Source organism: Rhineura floridana, chromosome 5 (genome assembly GCF_030035675.1).
Source record: "Rhineura floridana isolate rRhiFlo1 chromosome 5, rRhiFlo1.hap2, whole genome shotgun sequence".
Lineage (NCBI taxonomy): Eukaryota > Metazoa > Chordata > Lepidosauria > Squamata > Rhineuridae > Rhineura > Rhineura floridana.
In genome coordinates this window covers 5154419-5166465 of record NC_084484.1, presented here as the reverse complement: position 1 = coordinate 5166465, position 12047 = coordinate 5154419, and the positions used below count along the sequence as shown (strand labels likewise).

Below are 12047 nucleotides of genomic sequence, written 5' to 3'. Positions count from 1 at the left end.
TGTGTGCACCTTTGCCCTGGTCCACACTCTCTTCATGTGTTCAGTGAATGTCTGAACACATGCCTATTGTCTTCTTTATAGGGGTGTAAAACAGAAAAAAGCTGGAGTAGAGACAGAGAGAATCGTTATCTTTGTTCAGTGGTTCACATTTTCAAAAACAAACCTAAGGAAATGATTCTTGATATTTGATAAAAGGTCTCAAATTAAGGATAATACTTTTTATTACTTAGTTCATACATAATCTTACAATACATTTTCTGCAATCCAGCCAGAAAATGTTTCTCTCTGGAATTAGAGATATTTCAACCACTGAAGTTATTTAAAAACAAAAAACAAAATATGTGTGCGGTTGAGACATAGACAGATCGGAGAGTCAGGGTTGCAGCCCCATTAAAATTAATGAACATATCCATTAATTTCAATGGGTCTACCCTGGGTAAAACTTAGCTGGATACAACCTTAATTTTATACCCTGGATCACCTTTTAACACTTCAAAGAACCACATAATTAAAGAGCTATACACTGTATAAAATATATTCTAACATCAAGATGCATACATTGACATATATTTAATAGCCAAATTTGCAGGACAGACAAGATAAATGCACTATATAACATAAATAAAACAGCCCAAAGAGTAAATAGCTGAAGAGATTCCATACAATTGTTAACATTGTTACAAATTGATAGCTTGACATTTGCTTGGATCAAAAATCCACTTTTACAGCACTAGGAAATAAGGAATTATATAGGGTAGAGATATCACCTAAACTGATATTAAAAGCCTAGCGATGCTGAACATTGATTAGCATCAAGGTGATACCAACTATGTTCCAAGAGTGCTACAGAACAATATACCAGGCATTGCATGCCATTTTAAAAGAATTTCCTTTGTTCGGAAAGTATCTTTACTGTATAGAGCAGCCTTTCCCAACCAGTGTGCCTCCAGATGTTGTTGGACCACAATTCCCATCTTTACTGACCATTGGCAATGATGGCTGAGGCTGATGGGAGTTGTGGTCCGACAACATCTGGAGGCACACTGGTTGGGAAAGGCTGGTATAGAGTGACTATAAACTATCCAAGCTATTGCAAGGTGGGCATACCAAGGTTTTACAAACCTCTGAGAAATTAGCATTTGCTTAAAATGAGAACAAAAAAAACTACATAGGAGTTTGTTTTTTGAGCCCAGAAGTACTCAGTTCAAATTTCACTTCAGCCATTAGCTCACTGGTACCATGTGGCCTGACTAAGGCAGGCCACAGTCCTCACAGTCCTCTCAGCCTCAGCCTAACTTCAGTAAAATGATGTGAACAATACTGGCCTACCTTACAAGACTGTGGCAAGCATTACATTGATAATGTACTTTGAACACACTAAAGGCCAGCATAATACTTAATGCTATTATTATGTATTGCATTTTCCATATTTTAAAATTAGCACTATTGCACTGGCAGAAGCTAGCAGTCAAAAACTTTAAATGGGTATCCTAAGGGGAGAGGGAAAATAACATAACACAGATGGATTATCCTTCAATGCCTGATCACACACACAATGTAGGTGGTGGTGAGCAGGGTAGGTCTTTTTAATGAATATTTGTGGATAGTGGATTTTAATCTCATTAGAGATTATGAATACAAAAGAGGGGATGACAGTTATTCCAAAGTAATTAATGTAGAAATGTGACCTTATGTATGTGATGTTAGAGTTCAGGGCTGGCACGAGACTGCAGTGGGCCCTCGAATGCAGTGGCGGAGGGCAGCAGGAATGCAGCACTGCCGCTGCAGGATTAAATAGGCCCACAAGTATGTGCGTGACATGGCAACATGGGAAGTGGTGTGGCCAGCCCACACTGGTGGGGGGAATGTTGCCTGGGAGGGTGGCTCCCACTCCATGATCTGCACTGGCATCAAGTCACGGGTTGCACATTCTGAGATTTGATGTTAGTGCGGATCATGGAGCAGAAGCTACACGCGGCCATCTCCAGTGCCCCGTCAGCTGCAGGGGCCCTCGACCAGTGTCCAACCTGACTGCCCACTGGCACCAGGCCTGTTAGAGTTTGTGTCAAAAATATTGTCTATCAAAATTTAACTGAGCCTTGAGGAGACTGTGGGTGATATCCAACTTTAGACACAGAGTAAACTCATGGATCTACTTTGAGTATGACTTAGTTGGGTTCTCCGCAAATGGGCACAATCTTGCACAGCCATAATGGAAGCAGGAGGGAAATGCATGTGCAGCCAGAAGTTCTTAACACAGCTGATCACCTGTTGGAACCAGTTGATCTGCTGCAATAAACATTTTCAGTATACTTTTGGCTGAATGGCTATCTGGATTCCAGGCTTTATTTCGTATTATTTCTTCCTTAACAGTTAAATTTGACAAAAGAACTGTTGCCAGATGTTTGGTTCTTGAATGACTAGAGAGATACGTTAAAAACAAAATTCCATCAACGGCATTCTTGTGTGGGTGAGCTGTTATCGAAGGGTTTGCAATCACAAATGCTTCCTTTTTATCTGCTTGTGTGACATCAAGGGCTCACAGACACCAATTTTTCTCTAAAAGGTTCATGGACTTTCATTCTGCTTCATCCTCTAATTCTTGAAGTTTTGATCCAGATATAACATCAAACTATGTTTGGAGCTTCTGGTACATGCCTTTTGCTTGTGCACTTCCTCTTTCCATCATACACTCCACTTCAATTAATTGCTTCTGCTTTAGCTCAAACCATCATTGGCTGGACTGCTCTCAGATCCTTATCATACCTGTTAATGCCAAACCAGTTTGGCATTACATGTGAATAAGCCTAAAATCTCAGGGGAACAAATACAATGCACAGTAATTTACACAATGTATTTCTAAAAATGAACCTGTTCACAAATTTCCAGATATGTCATGATGATGATGATGATATTGACATTTGAATCATCTGCAGAAGTATGGCGAGTATCTGGAAATCACATCAAGTTCAAAGTGCTGGTTTTCACCTAGAGTACTTGATGGACTTCCAACCCTATGAGCCTGCCAATTTACTGAAACTCTTAAAATTAGGCCCTTCCCTGTGTGCCGCAGTCTTTAGAGGTTAGGTAAATGGTTACCTGAGAGAGCCAGTGTGGTGTAGTGGTTAATTTATTTATTTATTTATTTAATTAAGCTTATATACCGCCCGACTAGCAACAGCTCTCTGGGCGGTGAACATTAAAAATACAATAAAAATAACACAAAACTGTACACAAAACTGTACAGTCTAAAATCAAAATATAATAATTTACAATTAACAGGAATTAAAATGCCTCAGAGAAGAGAAAGGTTTTAACCTGGCGCCGAAAAGATGATAGTGTCGGCGCCAGGCGCACCTCCTCGGGGAGACCATTCCATAGTTCGGGGGCCACCACTGAGAAGGCCCTAGATCTTGTCACCACTCTCCGGGCTTCCCTATGAGTCGGAACCCGGAGGAGGGCCTTCGTAGTAGACCGTAGTGTACGGGCCGGTTCATATCGGGAGAGGCGTTCCGACAGATATCGTGGTCCCGCGCCGTATAAGGCTTTATAGGTAAGTACCAACACTTTGAATCTGGCCCGGAAGCATATTGGAAGCCAGTGCAAACGGGCTAGCACAGGTGTTATATGCTCAGACCGCTTAGTTCTTGTTAGCAGTCTGGCTGCCGCATTTTGCACTAGCTGTAGCTTCCGAATCGTCTTCAAAGGTAGCCCTACGTAAAGTGCATTGCAGTAGTCCAGACGCGTATGGACATAGCATGTACCACTGATGAGAGGTCCTCCTTACTCAGATAGGGACGTAGCTGGGCTACCAACCGAAGTTGGTAGAACGCATTCCGGGCCACCGAGGCTACATGAGCCTCAAGTGTGAGGGAAGAGTCTAAGATGACTCCCAGACTACGCACCTGTTCCTTTAGGGGGAGTGTAACCCCATCCAGGACAGGGTATATATCCACCATCCGATCAGAGAAACCATCCACCAACAGCATCTCAGTCTTGTCAGGATTGAGTCTCAGTTTGTTAGTTCTCATCCAGTCCATTGTCGCAGCCAGGCAACGGTTCAGCACGTCGACTGCCTCACCTGAAGAAGATGTAAAGGAGAAGTAGAGCTGCGTGTCATCAGCATACTGATGACAACGCACTCCAAAACTCCTGATGACCGCCCCCAGCGGCTTCATATAAATGTTAAAAAGCATGGGAGACAGAACCGAACCCTGCGGGACCCCACATTGGAGAACCCACGGTGTCAAGCAATGTTCCCCAAGCACTATCTTCTGGAGACGACCCGCTAAGTAGGAGCGGAACCACTGCCAAGCAGTGCCTCCAACTCCCAATTCCGCAAGCCTCTCCAGAAGGATACCATGGTCAATGGTATCAAAAGCCACTGAGAGGTCAAGGAGAATCAACAGAGTTACACTCCCTCTGTCTCTCTCCCGACATAGGTCATCAAACAGGGCGACCAAGGCAGTCTCAGTGCCAAAACCAGGCCTGAACCCCGATTGAAATGGATCTAGATAATCGGTTTCATCCAATAGCGCCTGGAGCTGGTCAGCAACCACACGTTCCAGGATCTTGCCCAGGAACGGAACATTGGCTACTGGTCTGTAGCTGCTGACATCCTCTGGGTCCAAGGAAGGTTTTTTCAGGAGTGGTCTCACTGCCGCCTCTTTCAGACAGCCAGGGACCACTCCCTCTCGTAAAGAGGCATTAATCACTTCCTTGGCCCAGCCAACTGTTCCTTCCTTGCTAGTTTTAATTAGCCAAGAGGGGCAAGGATCCAGTACCGAAGTGGTCGCACGAACCTGTCCAAGCACCTTGTCCACGTCCTCAAGCTGAACCAACTGAAACTCATCCAACAAAATATGACAAGACTGTGCTCTGGACACCTCAGTAGGATTAACTGCTATTAAATAGGAGTCTAAGTCCCGGCGAATGCATGAGATCTTATGCTGGAAGTGTTCAGCAAATTTATTACATCGAGCTACCAATGTATCTGCCGTATCTTGTAGGCCTGGATGAAGTAGGCCACGAACCACTTTAAAAAGCTCCAGTGGGCGTGAGAGAGATGACTGAATAGTGGCGGCGAAATGTTGTTTTTTTGCCGCCCTCACCGCTCCTACATAGAGCTTAGTAGAAGCACGAACCAGCTCATAATTGCATTCGTCGGGAGTTCGTCTCCATCTCCGCTCAAGCCGCCTCCTGTCTTGTTTCATCGCTCTCAGCTCCGGAGTATACCAAGGAGCTGTATGAGCTCTACATAGGAGAGGGCGCGCAGGAGCGATCGTGTCAACAGCCCGGGTCATCTCTGTATTCCACAGATCGACCAGGGCTTCGACAGGAGCGCCAGTCTTATCAGCCGGAAAAACCCCCAGAGCCTTTTGAAAACCTTCAGAATTCATTAGTCTCCGGGGGCGGACCAATTTAATAGGTCCCCCACCCTTGCAGAGGGAAAAGGCTACTGAAAGTCTAAACTTCAGCAAGCAATGATCTGTCCATGACAACGGGAGAGATGTAAAACTCCCCACATCCAGATCACTATCCCCATGTCCAGTAGCAAAGACCAGGTCAAGAGTATGCCCCGATGTATGTGTTGGGCCACTAACATATTGAGACAGCCCCATGGTTGTCATGGCGGCCATGAAGTCCTGAGCTGCCCCAGACAAAGTAGCCTCAGCATGAATGTTGAGATCTCCCAGTACTAATAGTCTGGGGGATCTCAACAGTATCTCCGAGACCACTTCCGTCAGCTCAGTTAGGGAAGCCATTGGGCAGCAAGGTGGGCAGTACACCAAAAGGATTCACAGTCTGTCCCTCTGGCCCAGCACAAGGTGCAAACACTCCAGACCAGTGATTGCATGGACATGGTGCTTGGTGAGTGAGATGGAACTCTTATAGACCACAGCGACCCCCCCCTCCCCGACCCTCAGATCTCCCATGATGCTGAACCAGATACCCCGGTGGGCAGAGCTGGGACAGACTAACTTCTCCCTGTTCGCCCACCCAGGTCTCGGTTATACATGCCAGATCGGCCACCTCATCCACAATCAAATCATGGACGAGGGAGGTTTTATTATGTACCGATCTGGCATTAAAAAGCAGCAACTGGAGATCTGAGAGTTGGCTGATAGGACAACCAACAACCCTGCGGGTATGAGAAGGACCAGAACGCGGCACAGCCACTACATGTCTGGGCTGCATTCTCCTTACCTGGCACGTCCCTCTCATATCACCATACCTCCCTCTACCCGTCACTACGGCAATTGGGGCCCCCTCAGGTCTCCCCTCTTGATGATAAAATCTCTTCCCGAGGCACATGATAAACTATAAATACAAAAAACTCATATACATAAAAATACACATTCACTCACAACATACGCTCATATAACACCCATTCATCCACTTCAAACCCACACAGAAGACACAGTCCCGTATTCTGTGCGCCCAAACGCCAGCTCTAAGACCGTTCTTCTTCCCACGTAAAACGCTACCTGGGGCCTGGTCCTGCAAGGTGCCCAAGTGCAGAGCAGGAGCCCAAGAAGGAGAGAGCAGAGACGCCAGCAAAGCAGCAGCAGCAAAGCAGGCAGATGGCTCTCCCTCCCTGGGCGGTGATGGTCCTCTTCCCTTGCAGGCACTGGATCTCCCAAGCCCCCTCAGCCAGCCGGCTTATATATCCCCTCCAAAGAAGGGACAGGTGGAACAGTATCAGGCACAGCTGGCTGAGTACCTGGAGCCTGGTCCTGCAAGGTGCCCAAGTGCAGAGCAGGAGCCCAAGAAGGAGAGAGCAGAGATGTTGGCCAAGCAGCAGCAGCAGCAAAGCAAGCAGATGGCTCTCCCTCCCTGGGCAGTGATGGTCCTCTTCCCTTGCAGGCACTGGAGGTGTTGGACTTAAGGTGTTGGACTATGACCTGGGAGACCAGGGTTCAAATCCCCACATAGCCATGAAGCTCACTGGGTGACCTTGGGCCAGTCATTGCCTCTCAGCCTCATGAAAACCCTATTCATAGGGTCGCCATACATCGGAATCGACTTGAAGGCAGTACATTTACTTTTTAAATGGTTACCTGTGAAAGGGCCCTTTCAGTGGTGGTGCTCCAATTGTGGAATTATTAACTTTTAGGCAATAAGTGAAGCCTGTCCCATTTTCTTTGCTTTCAATTTAATATTTTTTAAATGGTTTTTACACTTCTGAAGATGTGTAGGTAGGTAGATATTTTCTCTGTGGGTGCTAATTTGAATGGAAGGGTGCGATTGGTGGTTTCTTTTAATATGGAGGTGCATTCAACCATGAGAGCCCTCACATGAAGTGGTACTGCACAGAAACAAATTTATCTCCTCATTGAGAATTAGACAATTGCATGAACTAAGTCATTGCTTACAATTAACTAGCAATAAACCCCAGACCCAGGGTCAAGAATTTCAATATCATGAAACATTAACTTTTGAATGGGACATGTATTATAATCACTACACTGTGCTCACTTTCTGGATTGTTACTTGGAAAATATAGCACTTAAATTATTACTGAATTCAACACCTCAACTGAAAATAACTAGGGGTTGAATCCAATGAATTTATTATCCTTGCAGACCAACTTTGGCTCGCTCAACTCCACTTTCCCTGCTTCCCCTCCCCTCGCATGCTCCCTGCAACTTCCAAAACCTGCTCTGGACATGCAGGGGGATGAGAGGGAGGGGAAGTTCTGTTGTGCAAGCAGAAGTTATTCTGCAAGTGCAATGACTTTCTTGGATTCAACCCTATAGGAGCAGCAACATATAATTTCCGAAGTGCATTGCTGAAAGATGTTGAATTGGAGGACGGGTAGATCTGCATAAATCCAGAGCAACCAATCCAGGAGCGCCACCAAACCATGATAACTGCTAAAGCAGATTCTTAGAACCAACCCATGATCAACCCTGAAAACAATAATTTACAGTACAATGATATACATGTCTACTTCAGAAGTAAGTCTCTCTGTGTTTAATGGGGCTTGTTCCCAGGTAAGTAGGAACAGGATGTCAGCCTAGGTTTAGGATTGGCATTGGAGAAGACAGGGATTTTGTGCTTTTAACAGCTGTATCTCAACAATCAGGACCAGCAAGGTAAGCATGATATTGTCTTGGAGCAGGGGTGGAAAATCAGCAAAGACTTAATTCTCTCCAGTTTTGTTTTATGCCATGTCCCCCCTGGCAGCCATGTTGTGTTATGCCTAGGGATGGGATCCATTGGCTTGGGCTGGTTTGGATGCATTCTGTTAACCTAACAGATTGTTATCAATTCAAGTGTGTACTTTCACAGCAAGATGCTGCTTTTGCCCATCTTTTTCCCCTCAGGAAAAAATGTTGATATTAATATCTATATTTTTTGAAAGGTAATGTCAATAAATTAAAGGAAACATCGATAAAAATATTAGTATTTTAGACACAGATTTTATTTCATTATTTTAAAATCCATTTTCCAAAATAGCCAAGGAAAATCATTTCATAAAAATCCAATCTGCAATGATAGTGAATAAGCAAATTAATGAAAAATTTGGTACCAAATTCCAAATAGGTGGAATTCTAGCACATCCCTAGACTTATGCCACACCCCAATGGCAGCCATTTTGTGACTGGTGCACTCAGCTCTCTCTCAAAATTCAAAATGGGCTCCCTGGTCCAAAAAGGTTGGCAAAAATGTGTCATTATCACCATATAATGCAAAAAATATTGGCTGCCTGCCCTGCCTTAGGCTATATATGTCATCAGTGTTAATTAAGAGTGCTATTCCATGCGCTGTGGACACAGTGAGCGAGCCAGAGGCGGCCAGTGGTGCTCCGGTGCTGTGGGATCGGTTCCAGCTTCTTCCTTCTGATGAAGTGGACAATGTGCTTTCAACCTTAAAGCCAACCACTTGCTTACTCGACCTTGCCCGTCGTGGCTCATTATGAGCTGCAAGGATAGACTGGGCGAGGGGATCAAGATGGTGGTAAATACATCCCTGGAAGAGGGAGTAATGCCATCAGCTCTCAAGGAGGCAGTAATAAAACCAATTCCAAAGAAGCCCTCCTTGGATCCCCTAGATCTGAACAACTTTTGCCCAGTCTCAAATCTGCCATTCCTGGGCAAGGCAGTTGAGCGAGTGGTGGCGAACCAGTTGTAGGTGCATTTGGAGGAAGCGGATTATCTGGATCCATTTCAATCAGGCTTCAGGCCTGGACATGGGACTGAAACTGCCTTGGTCGCCTTGGTGGATGATATGAGGAGGGCGTTGGATAGGGGCGAATGCACCTTCCTCATCCTCCTGGATCTCTCAGCGGCTTTTGATACCATTGACCACGGTATCCTTTTGGACCGCCTGAAGAGGTTAGGCATAGGGGGCACTGTATTGCAGTGGTTCCGTTCGTTCCTCTCTGGTAGGTACCAGACAGTGGCATTGGGGGATGAGGTTTCGGATCCTTGGCCTCTCACTTGTGGGGTGCTACAGGGTTTCATCGTCTCCCCGATGCTGTTCAACATCTATATAAAGCCGCTGGGGGCTATCATCAGAGGATTTGGGCTGCAGTGTCACCGAGGTTGGCTGTAGAAACCCTATCCAAATGCCTGGAGTTGGTGAGTGGCTGGATGGGAAGGAATAAGCTGAAGCTGAACCCTGACAAAACCGAGGTACTGTTTGTGGGAGACAAGGGAAGGTTGGAGGATGTTGACCTGGTGCTCAATGGGGTACAACTGCCCCTGAAAGACCAGGTCTGCAGACTGGGGGTCATTCTTGACTCCCAGCTGTCCATGGAGTCTGAGAGTGATGAAACAAGAGAGGAGGAGGCTGGAGTGCAGATGGAGGCGAACTCCCAACGAATGTAACCATGCTTTGGTAAGTGCCACCAATAAGTTGTATATGAAAACGGTAAGGACAGCGAAAAAACTTTATTTCGCTGCCTCTATTAGGTCATCCTTATGCCGCCCAGCAGAGCTTTTTAAAGTTGTGCGGGGGCTTTTACACTCTGGCCCTCACGATATTATAGAAACATCTGAAGCCCACTGCAACGAAATTGCTGGACACTTTCAAAATAAGATTGCTTGCATCCGTAGGGACTTAGACTCCGACGTTGTGACAGATGAATCCAGTGAAGTGTCCGAAGCCCGGCCTTGTCCTTTATTATTGGATGAGTTTCAGTTGGTGCAGCTCGAGGAAGTGGACAAGGTGCTTGGAATGGTCCGGGCAACCATGTCTGTTCTGGATTCTTGCCCATCTTGGCTAGTGAAAGCTAGCAGGGCTGGAACCACCGGCTGGGCCAAGGAAGTGGTTAATGCCTCCTTGAGAGAGGAAGTAGTCCCTAGTAGCCTCAAGGAGGCAATAGTGAGACCTCTTTTAAAGAAACCTTCCCTGGACCCAGATAATTTGAACAACTACAGACTGGTGGCGAATGTCCCCTTTTTGGGCAAGGTTTTGGAGCAGGTGGTTGCTAACCAGCTCCAGGTGCTCTTGGATGAAACCGATTATCTGGATCCGTTTCAATCCGGTTTTAGGCCCGGTTTCGGCACTGAAACAGCCTTGGTCGCCCTGTATGATGACCTTTGTCGGGAGAGGGACAGGGGGAGTGTGACTTTGTTGATTCTCCTTGATCTCTCAGCGGCATTTGATACCATCGACCATGGTATCCTTCTGGGGAGACTCGCGGAGTTGGGAGTTGGGGGTACTGCTTGGCAGTGGTTCCGCTCCTACTTCACGGATCGTCGCCAGAAGGTAGTACTTGGGGAACATTACTCGACACCCTGGACTCTCCATTGTGGAGTCGCTCAGGGGTCGGTTTTGTCCCCCATGCTTTTTAATATCTACATGAAGCCTCTGGGTGCGGTCATCAGGTGTTTTGGAGTGCGTTGTCATCAGTATGCTGATGAGACGCAACTCTATTTCTCCTTTTCATCTTCTTCAGGTGAGTCTGTTGATGTGCTGAACCGTTGCCTGACAGCGATAATGGACTGGATGAGAGCTAATAAACTGAGACTCAATCCAGACAAGACTGAGACACTGTTGGTGAACACCTTCCCGGCTCAGATGGTGGATGTGCATCCTGTTCTGGATGGGGTTACACTCCCCCTGAAAGAACAGGTCCATAGTTTGGGGGTTCTTTTTGACCCTTCCTTGTCTCTTGAGGCTCAAGTGGCCTCGGTGGCACGGAATGCGTTTTACCATCTCCGTTTGGTAGCCCAACTGCACCCCTATCTGGATGGCGACGACCTCGCCTCAGTTGTTCATGCTCTGGTAACTTCGAGATTGGATTACCGTAATGCGCTCTACATAGGGCTGCCCTTGAAGACAGTTCAGAAGCTTCAGCTAGTGCAGAATGTGGCAGCTAGACTATTGATGAGGACCAGTCGGTCTTCGCACATAACTCCTGTTCTGGCTCGCCTGCACTGGCTACCTATTTGCTTCCGGGCAAGATTCAAGGTGCTGGTTATGACCTATAAAGCCTTACATGGTGTGGGACCGCAATACCTGGTGGAACGCCTCTCCCACTATGAACCTACCCGCTCACTTCATTCAGCATCTAAGGCCCTCCTCCGGGTACCAACCCATCGTGAAGCCCGGAGGGTGGTTACTAGATCTAGGGCCTTTTCTGTGGTGGCCCCCGAGTTGTGGAATAGCCTCCCCGAAGAGGTACGCTTGGCGCCTACATTATTATCTTTCCGGCACCAGGTAAAGACCTTCTTATGCTCCCAGGCATTTTAATCATTTTAATATTTTTATCTTTTTAATCTTGTATTACTAATCCTTTTATCATCTTATATTTTGTTTAATTGTATTTTGTTTTCATTGTGTCTTATATGTTTGTGATTTTATTATTATGATGTATGTATTTTATCCTATTCTGTTTACCGCCATGAGAGCTACTTGCTATGGGCGGTATATAAATGCAACTAACTAACTAACTAACTAACTAACTAACTAAATAAATAAATAAATAAATAAATGGTGGCTCAGGTCTCGGCTGTGAGCCGGGCAGCGCCGTATCAACTCCATCTGATACGGAGGCTGCACCCCTAACTCCCCAATCATCTGCTCCCATCGGT

General features: G+C 46.1%; 1 protein-coding gene across 9 annotated transcripts in view; it reads right to left on the bottom strand.

Moving 5' to 3' along the window:
• Positions 1–12047, bottom strand: part of ENOX1 (ecto-NOX disulfide-thiol exchanger 1) — a 611398-nt gene that overhangs the window by 232126 nt on the left and 367225 nt on the right. The window lies entirely within an intron of this gene.